Below are 20,964 nucleotides of genomic sequence, written 5' to 3' on the forward strand. Positions count from 1 at the left end.
ATAGCTTTATTATGATGCTCTTTAGTAAATGTTTCTTAGTTAAAAATGCAGATGCATATTTCATTTACTATAGTCTCTTACGTGGGTATTTGACATATAGAAATATGCTACTGATAATTTAACTCACCATACTTTTTCATTCTCAGATTTTAAATGCAAACTACACTTAAAGGCTTACTATTCTTGATAGTTGAGGCTAACCTTGTGGTAAGAATAAACAAACTAATAACTAACAGAAATTCTAATTTCTTAATCCAGATAATCTTTGGATATGCATCAAATCTATGAAAACCTAAAATTATTTATGTGCTTACCTAACCAGTTTTTATAGCACTTTGAAAATCCCCTAATTCTTAAAGAAAACTTATTTAATATTCAGGTTACTTATTTTGTTACATTACTAATATGTTACACAATTATTCATTTAAAAATACAATATTTATCTAAAGCAGAGTTCAAGTCCACAAAACCGTAACTTTAGGTTATAATGATTACATAGCTACATAAACTACATTTATATTAAATCCAAGGTTCACATACTATCAAGTTTCACCTGGCTAAGTTATTATTACTCTTCTGCAACAGAAAAATATTGAGACAAAACAAAAATGTAAAGATATTGCTATATATTCCATTATTAACATTTTCTGATCAGCAAATTTGTCTGGTAAAAAAGAAATACAAAAACTTTTAGGAAGCTAGTATAAGTCTTGTTCAAATATTATTTATACATACAGAAGGCAGACTTCATCAGATATTCAAGTGATTAAAAAGTAACTCCCTAGGGGCCTGGGTGGCTCAGTCGGTTAAGTGTCCAACTTCGGCCCAGGTCATGGTCTCATAGCTCTTGAGTTCGAGCCCCACTTTTGGCTCTGTGCTGACACCTCAGAGCCTGGAGCCTATTTTGGATTCTGTGTTTCCCTCTTTTTCTGCCCCTTCCTCCATTCATGCTTGCACTCTCTCAAAAATAAATAAACATTAAAAAAATTTTTTTAAATATATCTCTAAAGAAAAGTCAGGTCTTTTTTGTTTCATTGTGTTTGTGTTAGTGTTTATTTTTTCACCATTCTTTTTTTTTTTTTTTTTTTTTTTTTTTTCAACGTTTTTTATTTATTTTTGGGACAGAGAGAAACAGAGCATGAACGGGGGAGGGGCAGAGAGAGAGGGAGACACAGAATCGGAAACAGGCTCCAGGCTCCGAGCCATCAGCCCAGAGCCTGACGCAGGGCTCGAACTCACGGACCGCGAGATCGTGACCTGGCTGAAGTCGGACGCTCAACCGACTGCGCCACCCAGGCGCCCCTATTTTTTCACCATTCTTGAGAGGACCATTTGAGATTAAGTTCTGAGAAATGGATAACAATGAAACTGAGTGCCCAAAGCCAAAACAACAACAAAAGCCAAGAGAAGAAGTGAACATGAATTAGATGCTAGAATATGGTCAAAAATAAAACATAAATATTAGAATTAGGATCTATATAAGCAAGAATATCATGGGTGAACAATGAGCCAGAGCCAAATCCAGATTCCAGAACCAGTTATAAAAGAAGAAAAAGAAGTGTCATTCACTGAGTGCCTGCTTGGTGCTGGATACTATGTTCCTTCCTGCTTAGCCTAGATTACCTCAGTTACTCCTCACCACCATTCTGAGGTAGGTATTGTTGTTTCCATTTTCTCAATGAGGAAACTGAGGAACAGATAAATTACATGACTTGCCTATGGTCACTTAAAATTAAGCAGCTCAAATAGAACAGAAACCCAGGCATATGAGAGTTGAGAGCCTGCACTCTAAATTTGGCATAGGCACCAAGAACATGACAAGACTGATTGCAGAGTTCAATTTCCACCTCAGCCCCAGGATTATTTACTAGGATCCCCAGTCTTACAAATACTCTGTTTACTAATGGTCCACTCTTAGAAAGGGTCACTGCTGCTCCATATACCTTATTCTGCTTTATAAGTTACTCATGAATGGGTGGTTTCTCCATCTAATCTACTTCCCTAGTAGTCTTGGGTAATTGTATACACCTGTCTATATGTCAGGCTAAAATTAGTAAATCATGAAATAAATGTTTATTGAGTCACCCTTGTATAAGGGATTTTTATTCTTTTAAGAAAATATAACAAGGCACCTGGGTGGCTCAGTCGGTTAAGCATCCAACTTCAGCTCAGGTCATGAATCTCATGGTTCATGGGTTCAAGCCCCGCATCGGGCTTTGGGCTGACAGTTCAGAGCCTGGAGCCTGCTCAGATTCTGTGTTTCCCTCTTGCTCTCTCTGCCCCTTCCCCACTCATGCTGTCTCTCAGTCTCTCAAAAATAAATAAATGTCTTTTTTAAAAAAAAAGGAAAGGTAGAAAATATAACAATATGACACAATCACTGCTGGGTGGTATGTTAAAGGTATAAGACATATACAAATGGCTTAAATATATATGGTTCCCTAAGGGCAAGTCAAGATAATTCAAACTCCCTACTTTGGCACATATGAACCAAAAATAAATTTCATTTTAGTAACAGCAAGTGTAGTTAATCACCAGGTTTACCCAGATTAGAGGCAGAGCTAAGTCATGACTGAGGATAAATAGTGAGATAACAGTATGTTTAGCACAAAGACTCAACATAGCAATGACTCAATAAGCACTCACTGTTTATTTGGTATCACAACAAGTATCAAAATAGTAAAAATTGCAAGGGAGGAAGCCTTTACCATTTGAGGGCTGTTTTCTACCTATTGTGTGAAAATAAAATATTATGCAGGCCTTTTGATTTCAGGAGAGACCAACAAGAGAAAAGATGAAGTTCTGGCATGTATGTATTATAAAACAATGATAAATATAATGCAATGAGAAAAATTTTTTAAAAAGAAAAGAATCAGAAAGTATAAAGAAGTTCCTATGAGAGTTTAGAAGAGAGGAGGTTATTTCAGGATACAAAATAATATTTCACTTCATCTCAGTTATACCTGTGACTGTCAAATTCACAGTTAGTTCCTGAGTATGTTTCAAGACTGGCTTATTCTTTTACAATACATATGCAGAAGTAAGAGATATAATGTTGAGAAAAATATCTGGATAGCTCAAGGCCAAAAGCATATTGTTTAACAAAAATAAAGACTTAGGAAGAAAATGTATGGAGATTACATAATACCCTATCAGGATGAGTGACTTTTTTTAAATAGGACAGCCAAAACTCTACACCTCTAAGGGAACCAAAACATGTCATAAGAGTAAGACCTACCCATTTAATTAGTATGGTCTTGAAGTTACATAGACAGCAGCACTATTAGTTCCAGACTTCAATGAGGATTATATTCAGCACAAGCTAGTACCCTACTACCAAACTAGATTATTTATCCTATTTTTAGAGTCCTAGAATCTTGGTTTGGAAAAGAACTTTTAAGAATCAGTCTTTTATTTTATTTTTTTAAGAGAGACTGAGAGTGGGTGAGGGGCAGAAAAAGAGGGAGACACAGAGTCTGAAGCAGATTCCAGGTTCTGAGCTGTCAGCACAGAGCCCAATGTGCGGCTTGAACTCACTAACTGTGAGATCGTGACCTGAGTTAAAGTCGGAACTCAACCAATCTAGTCACACAGGCACCCCAAGAATCAGTCTTATACCAAATGTCTTTCAACTTATCAACAGAAATTATTTGAGTAGCTCTAATATTGCAGAGTATTTTCATCCTATAGGAGAATACTCTCATTTTTCACTCTAAGAATCCGGCTTCTTCTGACTATTGAGTCAAAATGTTTCCCCTGCTAATTTCTACCTTTTGGTTCTTCTATCTACACATAATAAGCACTTGCTCTTTTTCCTATGATGACTCCTCAAATTCCAAAATAATCAGACCTCCTGTTGCTACCTCTCCATTCTACCACTAATCAACTGATGTCATTTCCAGGTTGTCCATTATCCTAATTTCTCCTCTCTGAAAGTACCAGAAACTTAGGTATGAGTAAGCACCAAAGACACGTACAATCAGTACCACAGAGTATCTCTCAGGTCAGCAATTCTCATACTATCTGTAGTGAAATACCAGTAGGCTTTTATCCCTCTCTCTATTGAGGACAAAAGTTTTATTAAAACATTTTGGTCAAAGAGTGAAGTACATTACTCAGTTAATTGCTTTCTTTCAATTGCTTTCTTTATTTCATCATAAACCAGTAGCAAACTATTGGAGACGGATAGCAATTAAAGACCACATTTTGAATTGCACTGTTCCAGGTAATATGTGCTGTACTTGAGTTGATGAAGCCCATGCTTGTATTACTATTGAAAGTACATACTTTCATTGAACTCTGTCAACCAAATTCACATTGATATCTATTGAGCTAAATTTTTCCATCCAGATGTGTATTAAATTTTCCATCCAGATTTTTGTAACTTCATCCAAATTACTGATATTAACTGTTGAAAAAGAAGTTTAGCCTGTAGTTCACCAGTACAGATCTTCCTTAAGGTTAGTATTTCTCAAATTTGATCATTTTTCTTTTAAAAAGGAAAGTGTTCTTTTCCTAATATAAAAGCATAATGTAAACATTTTCAAAATTACGTGGATCACAATCCTTTTTTCTGATAAGGGCATGTAATTTCAGAGCCAAAATCTCCTTTTTTTTTTTTTTTCCCCACCCAAGGAGCACATCTTTTATTATCCCAGGTAAGGCTCAGCAACTACAGCCTACGTGTCAAACCCAGACCACTTTCTATTTTTTTAAAAGTTGTATTGAAACACACTATGCTTATTAGTTTACATATTGTCCATGGTGGTTTTCACACAAAAATGATAGAGTAGTTACAAAAGAGACTGTATAGACTACAAGCCTGAAAATATTTACTCTCTGGAACTTCATAGAAAAGTCTGCCCATTCCTTCCCTAGAAAAATGAGGAAAAAAGAAATGGAATTAATGGGCAAGTACTAATTTTTTCCTTGTATTTTCACTTTTTTCAAATGAAGTGTAATTGATCCACAATGTTACCTAAGTTTCAGGTATACAGCAGTGATTCAACATTCTGTACTTTATGCTATGCTCACCACAAGCATAGCGACCATCTGAAACCATATGAGACTATTACAATGTTATTGACTATCTTCCCAATGTTGTACCTCTCATCCTCGTGATTTATTCATTCCATAACTGGAAGTTATTCCATAGCTCCCTTTCACCCATTTGGGGAAGTAATAATTTTACTGCAAGTGAAAACCCAAATTATCATAATGCCCTGAGGTTTAAATAAAAGAAAATAATTTAAAAAACTGTTTCACATTGATGAGGCACCTGGGTGAATCAGTCATTTAGGCGACTGACTTCAGCTCAGGTCATGATCTCACGGTTCGTGGGTTCAAGCCCCATGTCCGGGCTCTGTGCTGGTAGCTCAGAGCCTAGAGTCTGCTTTAGATTCTGTGTCTCCCTCTCTCTCTGCTCCTCCTTTACTGTGTTCTGTCTCTGTCTCTCAAAAATGAATAAGCGTTAAAAAAAAAATTTTTAATAAAAAAATAATTGTGTCACATTAAGGCTGAATGGCACACACAAGTCAAACTCAAGATCTATTAAGTATTTACAAAGGGAAGAATGAGTTAATGTCCAGAAGATACTACAATGTTATGTTAGCATTTATTCTACCCAGGGTTAATGTAGCGTCTTATATTTTTAATTTAATGATTTTCATTAAATTTGGGATCCTTGGGGCCATTATTTCTTCTTTTCTACTCCTTTCTCCTCTATTCTTCGGGAACTCTCATTAACATAAGATGAATACTAGGTATTTCACCACATATCATCTGAACATCTAAGGTTCTATTCATTTTCCTTTTGTCTTTTTCTCTCTGTTCTTCAGTTTAGATCAAGTCTATTCATCTATCTTCAAGGTTATGAATTCTGTCTTCTGTGAACTCACATTTACTGTTGGTTTCATCTAGTGAAATTTTCAGTTCAATTACTATGCTTTTCAAGTCTAGATTTTCCATTTGGAAACTGAGTAAAGGATAGATTCCCTTTAGAGTCTTCTGAGAGACCACCACCCTACACAAACCTTCATTGTGGACTTCTGGCCTCCAAAACTGTGAGAGAGTAGCTTTCAGCTCTTTTAAATGACCACGTTTGTGGGGCGCCTGGGTGGCGCAGTCGGTTAAGCGTCCGACTTCAGCCAGGTCACGATCTCGCGGTCTGTGAGTTTGAGCCCCGTGTCAGGCTCTGGGCTGATGGCTCGGAGCCTGGAACCTGTTTCCGATTCTGTGTCTCCCTCTCTCTCTGCCCCTCCCCCGTTCATGCTCTGTCTCTCTCTGTCCCAAAAATAAATAAAAAACGTTGGAAAAAAAAAATTTAAAAAAAAAAATCAGTGTTAATTTTTTATCATTATTATTAGATTACTGGCTGGGATTGTTTGATATTTCTACAATGTGTAGTAGAATCTTTTGCATATTTTAGCTGATGATTTTCCAGTTAGATAAGACATGTATGTATCATGGCATATTTCTGAATCATGTATTTTCTCATTCCTAAAGCTGGTGTGTGTGTGTGTGTGTGTAAATATACATGTGTATATACATATGTGTGTACACATATGTATTTCTACCATATTACCTTCCAGAATGGCACTTAATTTGTGGTGTGCTGCTTGTGAATTTTGTCAGTTAAATAAATTGGAATATACTATTAAAACAAATTACTGACTAATCACTCATTTTATAAAATGTTATTTATAATATTAAATCATGGGTATATGGTCATGTTCTCTTGCAAACCAAATAAAGATTATTTTTCCACTGAATGTGAGGTCATTACAGGATTTGTTTTCCTAAGTAAGCTTAAGTAAAAACAACAACAACAAAAACAACTTTAGTTAGCTTTGCAGTAGTTGCTTCCATATCCACTGCTAAATTGACTAGAATTGCACTTAAGGGTGATATTTTGTGGCATATGATTCTTTCCTGTGTATAAGCAATATTTGTGAGATGCCTGGCTTACACTAAGATGTAAAAAACTCTGTCAATTTCCTCAACTGTCAGTTTAATTACCCTTTAAAAAAGAACAGCAGGTTGATTTGGCAAGACTTGAATTTACTAAAGACATTAGGTAATGGCTACTATTTTCTTTTCTAAAAACACTCAAACCATTAGCTTAAGAATTCATTCTAAAGTGTAACATAGATGAACACCAGACTCTTCTGTTCTCAGCTTCTGAAATCTAATTTACTCCCATCTGGAAAACCTTTGTACTTGTCCACTATTACCCTTAGGTTACTTTTCAGACATTTTCAATAACAAATACTATACCCATATGCCCAAGAATCAAAACACTAATAAATAATGTCCTGGATAGTTTTTGTGTTTATAAACCCCAGTTACTTATTTTTATTAATTACTACTTTACAAAATCCAAAACTGCAAAATTAAATTGCCAAGGATTTTTTCCCCTCAAAATGACCTAGTTTTGAAAATATTACTCATTGATTTTGCCACTTAATTTTCTTAAATTTCTACTGACCCATAACCTCTTTGACACTAAAATTAAAACATAAAACCCTGATCATCCCAATGATTCTTTTTATTAATTAATGTTATTCATTTTAAGACTTGCCTATATCCTCTTGCCACTAGGTTCAAATCATAGTCTAATTCTTAGTTACATTGATTACAAGTATTGCATTTTTCTAGTTATTTTTGATGGAGTTTTTTTGTGCAATAGGGAAAACATCGTAGAAAATTCACTCATGTCATTTCTGCTCATTGTGTCCTCATTATCTTCCTTTAGATGCAGTTCAGTTAAATTTTAAAAATTTAAACAAACAAAAAAATCAAGTAAAATTTAAAAAATAAATTCGTAATTCCTCTGGCTCTCTTTAAGCTTTCATTCTAAGGGAAGCAACCTTGCTCAATTCATTCTCCACTTGGAGGAAGTGGAAATATATATATATATATATTATATTATATATATTATAATTATATTTTTTTAAGAAAAGAGATTTTTAGAGAAACCAATACTATTTTTATGTTCAATTCAACATTCTGAAATAGCTCTTTTCCTCCCAATGCATTGACATTTTGGTCTTCCTTTGCTATTTATAGAGGTAAATATAATAGTTAAGGTAACTCTAGCTGCTGTAATACACAAAATGTCTTAAACAGGGGTTTAAAATGGGTAGTCCTATTAAGCAGGTGGCTCTCCTCCAAGCGGAAAATCAGCACTCATGCTCCTTCCATATTTTGAATGGACTATATTCAACATGACTTCCAAGGTTACTGGGCCCATTTGCATCAAGCCAGCATGATGGTAGAGGCAGGCAAGATCTCCCTTTCACGATTTACATGGGCCATGGCTTGAATTGGTGCACAGAACATTTGCCAATATCACACTTGCTCGCATACTCATTCACATGGCCAAACTCAACTGCAAGGGAGGCAGACAAATACAGTCCAGGAATATTGAAAGAAGAGTGAAACTGACTTGAGAAATAGCAAGCCATTCTCTGAAATAGGAAGAGAAAGACTAAAGGTTTAAAAAAAAAATGGACAAAATAGCTATGAATCGTATGATACAATTATCCTTTATATGAATTATTCAGATTTACTACTGATAGCTCAAATGAAGCAAAATGTTGAGTGATTCTCAGGTTATACATTTGTAGTTAGGTCAATTTTTGCAATAGTCGAGGGAATTATTTTCTAGGAAAATTCCAACTCCATATCCTTAGCACTTATCAATATTAATAATTATATTTACATAAAGAATGGAAAATGTAAACATTCTAAATAGTCTCTGAGGGAGACCATGTTTGTCTGTTGTGATCACTGATGAAGCTCAACTGCCTAGGAAAGTATGTGTCCGGGTCCAGGAAGATGGCGGCATAGGAGGACGCTGGGCTCACCGCACGTCCTGCTAATCACTTAGATTCCACCTACACCTGCCTAAATAACCCAGAAAACCGCCAGAAGATTAGCAGAACGGAGTCTCCGGAGCCAAGTGCAGACGAGAGGCCCAAGGAAGAGGGTAGGAAGGGTGGCGAGGCGGTGCGCGCTCCACGGACTGGCGGGAGGGAGCCTGGGCAGAGGGGCAGCCTGCCGGCCAAGCAGAGCCTCCGAGTCTGGCTGGCAAAAGCGGAGGGGCCTGAGGGAGTGTGTTCCCACAGCAAGCGCGACTTACCGTCTGGGAGGTCATATGTTAACAGCTCTGCTCAGAAAGTGGGAAGGCTGGAGGACAAAGGGAGGGAGAGCTGCTGAGCCCCGGGAGGACAGAGCTCAGTTTGGCAGGGAACAAAGGCCCTCGCCAGCGCCATCTCCCCCGCCCATCCCCCAGCCAAAATCCCAAAGGGAACCAGTTCCTGCCAGGGAACACCCCATGCTGTGCTTCTGCAGAGCCACTCCTCCGGCACCAGGTCTGATTCCCTCCCACTGCCACAGGGCCCCTCCTAAAGTGGATCACCTAAGGGGAAGAGAGCTAAGCCTGCCCCTCCTGCCCCCATGCACCTTGCCTACCCACCGCAGCTAATACCCCAGATCCCCAGCACCACAAGCCTGGCAGTGCTCAAGTAGCCCAGACGGGCCACGCCACCCCACAGTGAATCCCGCCCCTAGGAGAGGGGAAGAGAAGGCACACACCAGTCTCACTGGGGCCCCAGCAGTGGGCTGGGGGCAGACATCAGGTCGGACTGCGGCCCCGCCCACCAACTCCAGTTATACACCACAGCACAGGGGAAGTGCCCTGCAGGTCCTCACCACTCCAGGGACTATCCAAAATGACCAAACGGAAGAATTCCCCTCAGAAGAATCTCCAGGAAATAACAACAGCTGATGAACTGATCAAAAAGGATTTAAATAATATAACAGAAAGTGAATTTAGTATAATAGTCATAAAATTAATCGCTGGGCTTGAAAACAGTATAGAGGACAGCAGAGAATCTCTTGCTACAGAGATCAAGGGACTAAGGAACAGTCACGAGGAGCTGAAAAACGCTTTAAACGAAATGCAAAACAAAAGGGAAACCACGACGGCTCGGATTGAAGAGGCAGAGGAGAGAATAGGTGAACTAGAAGATAAAGTTATGGGAAAAGAGGAAGCTGAGAAAAAGAGAGATAAAAAAATCCAGGAGTATGAGGGGAAAATTAGAGAACTAAGTGATACACTAAAAAGAAATAATATACGCATAATTGGTATCCTAGAGGAGGAAGAGAGAGGGAAAGGTGCTGAAGGGGTACTTGAAGAAATTATAGCTGAGAACTTCCCTAAACTGGGGAAGGAAAAAGGCAGTGAAATCCAAGAGGCACAGAGAACTCCCTTCAGATGTAACTTGAATCGATCTTCTGCACGACATATCATAGTGAAACTGGCAAAATACAAGGATAAAGAGAAAATTCTGAAAGCAGCAAGGGATAAACGTGCCCTCACATATAAAGGGAGACCTATAAGACTCATGACTGATCTCTCCTTTGAAACTTGGCAGGCCAGAAAGGCTTGGCACGGTATCTTCAGTGTGCTAAACAGAAAAAATATGCAGCCGAGAATCCTTTATCCAGCAAGTCTGTCCTTTAGAATAGAAGGAGAGATAAAGGTCTTCCCAAACAAACAAAAACTGAAGGAATTCGTCACCACGAAACCAGCCCTACAAGAGATCCTAAGGGGGATCCTGTGAGACAAAGTACCAGAGATATCACTACAAGCATAAAACATACAGACATCACAATGACTCTAAACCCATATCTTTCTATAATAACACTGAATGTAAATGGATTAAATGCGCCAACCAAAAGACACAGGGTATCAGAATGGATAAAAAAACAAGACCCATCTATTTGCTGTCTACAAGAGACTCATTTTAGATCTGAGGACACCTTTAGATTGAGAGTGAGGGGATGGAGAACTATTTATCATGCTCCTGGAAGCCAAAAGAAAGCTGGAGTAGCCATACTTATATCAGACAAACTAGACTTTAATTAAAGGCTGTAACAAGAGATAAAGAAGGGCATTATATAATAATTACAGGGTCTATCCATCAGCAAGAGCTAACAATTATAAATGTCTACACGCCGAATACCGGAGCCCCCAAATATATAAAACAATTACTCATAAACATAAGCAACCTTATTGATAAGAATGTGGTAACTGCAGGGGACTTTAACACTCCACTTACAGAAATGGATAGATCATCTAGACACATGGTCAATAAAGAAACAAGGGCCCTGAATGATACATTGGATCAGATGGACTTGACAGATATATTTAGAACTCTGCATCCCAAAGCAACAGAATATACTTTCTTCTCGAGTGCACATGGAACCTTCTCCAAGATAGATCATATACTGGGTCACAAAACAGCCCTTCATAAGTTTACAAGAATTGAAATTATACCATGCATACTTTCAGACCACAATGCTATGAAGCTTGAAATCAACCACAGGAAAAAGTCTGGAAAACCTCCAAAAGCATGGAGGGTAAAGAACACCCTACTAAAGAAGTGATGGGTCAACCAGGCAATTAGAGAAGAGATTAAAAAATATATGGAAACAAACAAAAATGAAAATACAACAATCCAGATGCTTTGGGATGTAGCGAAGGCAGTCCTGAGAGGAAAATACATTGCAATCCAGGCCTATCTCAAGAAACAAGAAAAATCCCAAATACAAAATCTAACAGCACACCTAAAGAAATAGAAGCAGAACAGCAAAGGCAGCCTAAACCCAGCAGAAGAAGAGAAATAATAAAGATCAGAGCAGAAATAAACAGTATAGAATCTAAAAAAACTGTAGAGCAGATCAACGAAACCAAGAGTTGGTTTTTTGAAAAAATAAACAAAATTGACCAACCTCTAGCCAGGCTTCTCAAAAAGAAAAGGGAGATGACCCAAATAGATAAAATCATGAATGAAAATGAGATTATTACAACCAATCCCTCAGAGATACAAACAATTATCAGGGAATACTATGAAAAATTATATGCCAACAAATTGGACAACCTGGAAGAAATGGACAAATTCCTAAACACCCACACTCTTCCAAAACTCAATCAGGAGGAAAGAGAAAGCTTGAACAGACCCATCACCAGCGAAGAAATTGAATCGGTTATCAAAAATCTCCCAACAAATAAGAGTCCAGGACCAGATGGCTTCCCAGGGGAGTTCTACCAGACGTTTAAAGCAGAGATAATACCTATCCTTCTCAAGCTATTCCCAGAAATAGAAAGGGAAGGAAAACTTCCAGACTCATTCTATGAAGCCAGTATTACTTTGATTCCTAAACCAGACAGAGACCCAGTAAAAAAAGAGAACTACAGGCCAATATCCCTGATGAATATGGATGCAAAAATTCTCAATAAGATACTAGCAAATCGAATTCAACAGCATATAAAAAGAATTCTTCACCATGATCAAGTGGGATTCATTCCTGGGATGCAGGGCTTGTTCAACATTCACAAATCAATCAACATGATACATCACATTAATAAAAAAAAAAAAGAGAGAAGAACCATATGATCCTGTCAATCGATGCAGAAAAGGCCTTTGACAAAATCCAGCACCCTTTCTTAATAAAAACCCTCGAGAAAGTCGGGATAGAAGGAACATACTTACACATCATAAAGCCATTTATGAAAAGCCCACAGCTAACATCATCCTCAACGGGGAAAAACTGAGAGCTTTTTCCCTGAGATCAGGAACACGACAGGGATGTCCACTCTCACCGCTGTTAACATAGTGCTAGAAGTTCTAGCATCAGCAATCAGACAACAAAAGGAAATCAAAGGCATCAAAATTGGCAAAGATGAAGTCAAGCTTTCGCTTTTTGCAGATGACATGATATTATACATGGAAAATCCGATAGACTCCACCAAAAGTCTGCTAGAACTGATACATGAATTCAAAAAAGTTGCAGGATACAAAATCAATGTACAGAAATTAGTTGCATTCTTATACACTAATAATGAAGCAACAGAAAGACAAATAAAGAAACTGATCCCATTCACAACTGCACCAAGAAGCATAAAATACCTAGGAATAAATCTAACCCAAGATGTAAAAGATCTGTATGCTGAAAACTATAGAAAGCTTATGAAGGAAATTGAAGAAGATATAAAGAAATGGAAAGACATTCCCTGCTCATGGATTGGAAGAATAAATATTGTCAAAATGTCAATACTACCCAAAGCTATCTACACATTCAATGCAATCCCAATCAAAATTGCACCAGCATTCTTCTCAAAACTAGAACAAGAAATCCTAAAATTCATATGGAACCACAAAAGGCCCCGAATAGCCAAAGTAATTTTGAAGAAGAAGACCAAAGCAGTTGGCATCACAATCCCAGACTTTAGCCTCTACTACAAAGCTGTAATCATCAAGACAGCATGGTATTGGCACAAAAACAGACACATAGACCAATGGAATAGAATAGAAACCCCAGAACTGGACCCACAAACGTATGGCCAACTCATCTTTGACAAAGCAGAAAAGAACATCCAATGGAAAAAAGACAGTCTCTTTAACAAATGGTGCTGGGAGAACTGGACAGCAACATGCAGAAGGTTGAAACTAGACCACTTTCTCACACCATTCACAAAAATAAATTCAAAATGGATAAAGGACCTGAATGTGAGACAGGAAACCATCAAAACCCTAGAGGAGAAAGCAGGAAAGGACCTCTCTGACCTCAGCCATAGCAATCTCTTACTCAACACATCCCCAAAGGCAAGGGAATTAAAAGCAAAAATGAACTACTGGGACCTCACGAAGATAAAAAGCTTCTGCACAGCAAAGGAAACAACCAACAAAACGAAAAGGCAACCAACGGAATGGGAAAAGATATTTGCAAATGACACATCGGACAAAGGGCTAGTATCCAAAATCTATAAAGAGCTCACCAAACTCCACACCCGAAAAACAAATAACCCAGTGAAGAAATGGGCAGAAAACATGAATAGACACTCCTCTAAAGAAGACATCTGGATGGCCAACAGGCACATGAAAAGATGTTCAACGTCGCTCCTCATCAGGGAAATACAAATCAAAACCACACTCAGATATCACCTCACGCCAGTCAGAGTGGCCAAAATGAACAAATCAGGAGACTATAGATGCTGGCGAGGATGTGGAGAAACGGGAACCCTCTTGCACTGTTGGTGGGAATGCAAATTGGTGCAGCCGCTCTGGAAAGCAGTGTGGAGGTTCCTCAGAAAATTAAAAATAGACCTACCCTATGACCCAGCAATAGCCCTGCTAGGAATTTATCCAAGGGATACAGGAGTACTGATGCATAGGGGCACTTGTACCCCAATGTTTATAGCGGCACTCTCAACAATAGCCAAATTATGGAAAGAGCCTAAATGTCCATCAACTGATGAATGGATAAAGAAATTGTGGTTTATATACACAATGGAATACTACGTGGCAATGAGAAAGAATGAAATATGGCCTTTTGTAGCAACGTGGATGGAACTGGAGAGTGTGATGCTAAGTGAAATAAGCCATACAGAGAAAGACAGATACCATATTGTTTCACTCTTATGTGGATCCTGAGAAACTTAACAGAAACCCATGGGGGAGGGGAAGGAAAAAAAAAAAAAAGAGGTTAGAGTGGGAGAGAGCCAAAGCGTAAGAGACTGTTAAAAACTGAGAACTGAGGGTTGATGGGGGGTGGGAGGGAGGGGAGGGTGGTGATGGGTATTGAGGAAGGCACCTTTTGGGATGAGCACTGGGTGTTGTATGGAAACCAATTTGACAATAAACTTCATATATTGAAAAAAAAAAAAGAAATGTGTCACAGAGTTGACAATAAATAATGTTTGAATAGTTTAAATGAGTAAGAATTTTGTTAGTACTTTCTCATACACAAAAATACATAGTTCTCTAAATTCTTTGAGTTGGTTTAGTGCTGCTCAAATACTAATTGTGGGGACAAACTTGAATTTTGTCAACTGACTTTATATTTGACAAATGTATTTTTGTACAATGTTATAACCTTAGACCCTTCTTTTTCTGTTGTGTTTTTGAAGAAAAAGGTTTAGCTATCAAAAAAACTTGATATTCATTCTTTCAATTCAGTACATGAAAATTGACAATTCATGAAGTGGCATTCAACAGCTCTTTTATCTAAACAAATAGATAACAGTTATATTTCTTTGAATGCTTGTTTCCCGCCCCCCCTTTGAATGCTTGTTCTAAAGATTTTTTTTCTGTGACAGATTTCACTTAAGTTCCATATGATTTACTCTGAAACACAGGCTTACACAAAGAGGTAAAAAATTTTCCTCTATTATAATCCTGATAAAAACTACATACCACTTATGGCCAAAATTGAGAAACTTTTTTTTTTTTTTTTTTTTTTTTTTTTTAATTTTTTTTTTTTTCAACGTTTTGTATTTATTTTTGGGACAGAGAGAGACAGAGCATGAACGGGGGAGGGGCAGAGAGAGAGGGAGACACAGAATCGGAAACAGGCTCCAGGCTCGGAGCCATCAGCCCAGAGCCTGACGCGGGGCTCGAACTCACGGACCGCGAGATCGTGACCTGGCTGAAGTCGGACGCTTAACCGACTGCGCCACCCAGGCACCCCGAGAAACTTTTTAAGTAATCGTAGAATGTCATCAAAAAACATTTAATATTTTATAAAGCATATTACCCAACCATATGTATAAAATAAGCCACTCCTATTTGTCAAAAAGTTATAGAGTTACCATATGACTGAGCAATTCTAGTCCTAGTTATATGCCCAAAAGAATTGAAAGGAGGTGCTAAACAAAGACATGTATGTGTGTACATACATTCATAATAGCACTAGTAACAATAGCCAAAAAAAGTGGTAACAGACAGAATGTCCATCAATGAATTAATGGATAAACAAATGCAGTATATATGTGAAATGGAGTATTATTCAGCCTTGAAAAAGGAAATCAAATACTGATACATGCTATATAGTAGAGGAACCTTGAAAACTTTATACTAAGTCAAAGAAGCTGGATATACAAGGTTAGGGACTAAGCATTCCTTTGATATGAAATGTCTACAATAAATGAATTCTTTGGGATAGAATAAATATTAATGACAGCTAGTAGCTGGTTGGGGGGAAGGGACTGGGGAGAATGTGCTTGACGCATATAGGGTTTTATTTTGGAGTGATGGAAATGCCAGGATTTTGAAACTAGATAGAAGTGTTTTTTGTATAACACTGTGAATGTACTAAATGCCATTACATTGCTCACCTTCAATGGTTAATTTTATATTATATGAACTTCACCTCAATAAATAAAAAATGTCACTCTTGTTCAAAAACATGTAACTATATTTGTATGTCAATCTATATGTAAATAGATGCATGGGGGAAAAAACACATCGAAAAGTTCATGCAAAATTTTAATAATGGTTATCACTGATTGGGAATTTGAGTATTTTCTCTTCCTAAATTATTTCTGTAATTTTATAAAGAGGTTATATTACTTTTTCCATCTCCCTCAAAATTCATGTGTAATGATGGTGCACACCTAACATGCTAGGTAGACAAATTGTTACCATTTATTAAATGTGCATTTTATTCTATGTGAGGTTGTTACTAGTAATGTACTTGGTCTTAGACTAAGCTTATAACAAAAGAGTGATCTAGGAAGGGCACCTGGAAAGGAGAATGAACGTCGTGACTCTGTCTAGAACACTTCTATATCAAATAGAGTTGGTATACTATTTCCTTTCAATTATATAGTAAAAATTATATATAATATAGTGAATTTTAAAGTAAAATGTATTTCTAGAAAATTATGTGTACCCTTGAAAACAGTAATAGTATAACCTTAACATTCTTGAGGTTTATAGCCAAAGACCCAGTTTTACAAACACAACATCAACTATTTCCTTTGGGAAGCATGTTTTTCATAAAGGTATAGAGATTTTATAAATTCAGTAAAAAACTGGATACTTAATTCAAGGACAGGATTTTAGATCGAGATGCAGGGCTGTGGACCAGGATTATTTTGGTAGATAGATGGTCTTCCTAAGATGTCCAGTCCCCATCTACAAAATCTGTAAACATGAAAGGGTACCTAACACGGTGGCTCTCTATTCTCTGTGACAACCGGAAGATATGACCAAATGTCATGGTAACTACCCCCAGGATGATATTATAAGTAACAATTCATGAATGAGATCTATGAGAAAAAACCCATGGTGATGGACACAGGACTAGAATGCTTCCTGACTCACAGTCAGTGAGTACATTAGAATATCTAAAACTATCACTTTAATGACTTTGCAGCTGAATATGATCAAAGGGTCCAAAAGAATGGGATAGAGAAACATAGAATTTGATAATGTACATATGTCAAGCACAGACCAAGAATTTGGAGAAAGCACTGGCCTCCGATCCCTAGAGAGTTGTCCTTTATTAGATCAGAGAGGGCTCACCAGGCCTCACCAAGTCATGGATAATGTATCCTTCAAAATGGTGCACTTCTTTTTCCTGTAGTACCTTGCACCTCTATAACCTTCTATTCTGATACATGCAGGGGGTGTATATAGTAAAATGCTGAAGAATTCTGATCACTAATAAAAGTTATCTTCAATTTTAAATTCATGTTCTGAACTTGATTAATATGAATCAGTCACATAAGTTCAACTAATTCTAGATGCCTTAGAAAATTTAATTTCTCAACCTATGAGCCATACCAACCTATGAGCTGATCATCTTTGATTATCATCACACTATAGGATGCTCCTGGGCAGGCAACCAGTCTCATACAATTTATCATGTCACTTGTTTTACAAATGTAACAGCTCACTTTAAAAACATTTTAATATGCAAAATACCAAAAGTGTAGTAAACCAAATAGTGTAGTAAAGCCTTATAAACACACTTTACAGTATTACCCATTATAAACTCATGGCCTGTCTTGTTTTTTTGTTTTTTTTTTTTTTTTATATATCCCCATCCATTTCATCTCCCAACACACATATACACAATACACCTAACAGCTTGTTTTCAAACAAATCTTAGACATTCTACAGTTTCAATAAATTTTTCAGTATGCACATGCAAAAGATAAGGACATTTTAAAAACATAACCATGATATCACAAATCATACCTAAAATTATGACCATAATTCCTTAATAATGATCAAATATTCATTATGTGCTTATATTTTTCTATCATATTTTTTTTCTTTTTTAAGTTCATTTGTTTGAGTCATAATCCAACAAGATATATGCACATAGAACTTTTAAGCATCTTATCTAAAACACTTTGAGGTCTGTGTTATCCTCTAAAGGATAGCAGTGCATGTCTCCAAGAATTAATTTATTTTACTTTGAAACATACGTATAGGAAATTTGCATTGCAGGGGAAAAAAAACAACATGAGTGGAAAACACTTGCAGCTCCTTGTTTTCAATGCTTTCATAAAGAAATTACTTTCATACCCAAAATGGACATGGGGTTAGCTTCATCCTTTGGCACACTACCATGGAATGTAACAACTCTTCTTCTGCTAGGTATGCTGTTTCAGTACAACGTAGAATCCCATTTCAACCTATGCTTTCTGGAATAATGCAAGGAATTATGGTTACCAAACTGTTTATTTCTGAAGCAAATGGCTTGCAAAGATTTTCTAGAATTTGACTGCTGCTTTCCACCTTCGGGACCAACATCTTGGCACAAGCTACCATCATCTGTCTCCATGATTTATGCATTTTCCTCATCTGTCTCCCTAAACCAGATGTTGCTCTTTTACAATTTCACTTCAGCTCAGAGTTATTCTATTAAAACATGATGAGCTCGTACCTATTTTCTGTACCAAAAAACTCCAATGGCTTCCCATCTTACTCCTACTGAAATCCTAAGTCTTTACCATGACTTACAAAGTCTTGACACAAAGTGGCTCCCTGTTATCTCTCAGACCTTATCTTCTGCTGCTCACCTGTACTTTATTTCCTCCAACCATAATATCCTTAGGGCTTTGCGGAGTATTTGAGAATGTGGCAGTAGTTTTTAACTTCAGCCCACAGGGCATCTTCCTTTCCACACTATGGAGCTGCCTCCTCAAGTCACTGCTGGCCACCTACCATCTGACTGATGTGCAGCAGAGCATGATTCATCCTTGTGTGGCTTTCCTGTCCTTAAGGATAGACAGCTCCACCAAAGGAGCCACTCTGAGCAATTTATCCATATCACCTACAACTCATTCATCACCAATGTTCTTAAATTTCAAGATATATCTGAAAGCTCTCCGATGCTCTTTACTTCCTCTACCAACCAGGATTATCTCCCAACTGAATTGTTAAATTGGTGCCTTCCTGATCTCTATGGAATCCTTCTAACCTTCCTCACACTATTCTCTACCCAAATAATTCTTCTGAAGGATTAAGGTAGATCATGTCACATGTCAGACGGTAGCAGCTCACATGGTGAGTAGAGCCTAACAGAGTTGCCCAATCACTGTGTTGTACACCTGACACCTAACATTGTATGTCTTCACTTCAATTAAACTTATACTTCAATTAAAAAAAAATTTAAATTATGTCACCTTGAGGCCATTTCATCATTTTACTTCATGCTGAGAATAGAATTCAGACTATTCAACTGACCTGCAGGACCAGACCATCGCCCACCTTACGAAAGCTTTTGCATTATTGTCACCTTTACTCACTGCACTAGGGAAACTGCCCTGCCTTCCATTCTTCAACTATAAATTTCCTTTTCAGATGCTGTCTCCTGGCTGAAATGCTTTACTTCTACCTCTTGAACAGACAGGTTCCTCATTTTCCACACATCACTCTCATCATTATCTTTCACTGCATTCATCACAACATGCTGTTGTATGCGTACTATGATATGCATTTTTATTTTTTTTTTAATTTTTCAATGTTTATTTTTGAGAGTGATAGAGAGAGAGCCAGAGCCTGAGTCAGGGAGGGGCTGAGAGGCAGACAGAGACAGAATCTGAAGCAGGCTCCAGGCTCTGAGCTGTCAGCACAGAGCCTGACACAGGACTCGAACCCAGGAGCTGTGAGATCATGACCTGAGCTGAAGTCAGATGCTTAACTGACTGAGCCACCCAGATGCCCCTATGATATGCATTTTTAATACCTCTTCTTACTCTGCCCTAAAATCCATTAAGCTCCATGAGAGTGGGGATCATACCTTTATTCACAATGTATTTCACTTAGCAAAAAACTACTCAATAAACATTTGTTAAAGGAATAAATGTATGTATCCATGAATTCATGCAAGAATGAAAACCTAAATGGATTACTTACTTAATCAACTAAATCAGGTACTTTGCATAATCCTAGCCAACAGCTTTCAGATAGAAAGAGGAGATGATAAGCATATGCCTCAGGGCATGTTTACTTTTATAATTGGAAAAAAGAACTAAACATTGAGAATAGATCTGGCTCCAAGTCAAAACAAAGAGGTGAATCAGAAACACTGTGGCCCCACTGAAAAGTGGTCTCTGAGGTTTCAGTGACAAAGACTGAAGCAATCACCTTCTGCTAATGGATTACTGAGCAGCATTAAAGCTATTTATCTCTCTGGGCTGGGAAAGCAGTTTGTAGAAACACTCTGATCCAAATGGAGCTTTGTTTCCACAGTTCAACCACATAATTAATATATACACTTAAAATCTTGTCCCCCCAGAAATAATACTGTAGTAACTCACATGTGTGGCCAAGGTGGCTATAAAAATATCTTCTATCATATTTGTTCTTCTGTAATGTGACTTTACCAGGCCCCATTAAGAGAAGGAGTCTAATTTCCTTGAATCTCAACTGGCTCTACTGACCTATTTGTAGTTAAGAGAATTGGATCGAAGCCACTTCAGTAACTTTTTATTTTTGTTTTTTTTTAATGTTTTTGCTTATTTTTGAAGAAGAGAGAGACAGAGCATGAGTGGGGGGAGGGGCAGAGAGAGAGGGAAACAGAATCCCAAGCAGGATCCAGGTTCTGAGCTGTCAGCACAGAGCCCAACACGGGGCTCAAACCCACGAACTGTGGAAT

The sequence above is a fragment of the Panthera onca genome, chromosome A2 (genome assembly GCF_046562875.1).
Source record: "Panthera onca isolate mPanOnc1 chromosome A2, mPanOnc1 haplotype 2, whole genome shotgun sequence".
In the NCBI taxonomy this organism is placed as follows: Eukaryota; Metazoa; Chordata; class Mammalia; order Carnivora; family Felidae; genus Panthera; species Panthera onca.